Source organism: Sinocyclocheilus rhinocerous, unplaced genomic scaffold (assembly GCF_001515625.1).
Source record: "Sinocyclocheilus rhinocerous isolate Xijiao unplaced genomic scaffold, SAMN03320098_v1.1 scaffold113, whole genome shotgun sequence".
Taxonomy (NCBI): Eukaryota; Metazoa; Chordata; class Actinopteri; order Cypriniformes; family Cyprinidae; genus Sinocyclocheilus; species Sinocyclocheilus rhinocerous.
This window is the reverse complement of record NW_015646846.1, coordinates 1-976: the sequence shown is the minus strand read 5'-3', so window position 1 is coordinate 976 and position 976 is coordinate 1.

Genomic DNA, 976 nt, shown 5'->3' with positions numbered 1-976 from the left:
ATTGATAATAAATCAGCATTTAAGAATGATTTCTGAAGGATAATGTGATACTGAAGACTAGAGTAATGATGCTGAAAATTCAGCTTTGCATCACAGGAATAAATTACATTTTAAATAATATTACAACAGAAAACAGCTATTTTAGATTGTAATAATATTTCAGAATATTTCTGTTTTTACTGTATTTTTGTTCCAATAACTGCAGCCTTGGTGAGCATAAAATCAAAAACATTAAAAAAATAAAATAAAACTGTATACATATAGTATAGCATATATACATATTATATTCACCGGTAAATCATATGATTCACTGGATTATCCAAAATATATTACCAACTTAATTTCTTTATATTTACATTTTTTCAATATTTTTCCAGTAAAAAAATAACTGTAACGGACACCGTGCTGCGTTGTCACAGGAACATCCCAGCTGAAGATAATGAGGAAATTACGTCGCTCCCTTTGCCCAGTGCATTCCAAACAACTACATAATGGCACGCACGTGCCCTCCTCACTCCAAAATCCCCACTCCAAGGGGATAGGGATGATCACTTCCATTTGCAATTTGCCCCGTGAACCGTTCGGTACCGATTTAATCTGCTGTTTTCCAGATAACAAAAATGCTTACTGCATGTTTATAGTGTCCTCTCCAAGAAAAGAATGCTCTTGAGACGTTGAGAAGGGCGTCCATAATGACAGCATTCACTACCGTGATAAATTATATCAATTTAGATCACTGGTGTCTAAAGAGTCGTCGTCCACAGCGTCGCCGATGTCTTTGATCTCCAGTGCGGCTCTACACTGCCACCCATCAAGTGGCCTAATCAGGGCCTGAGCCCAATTTACATGCAGCAACCGCGATTTTTGCGTGTTTTCTTTTTTCGTAAGGTTATTCCCTTCTCGTTTTACACTTCATGCATGTGGACTTGAGTATTAAACAAGTTAGTAATGATAACATAATGTGTACCATGCTGAT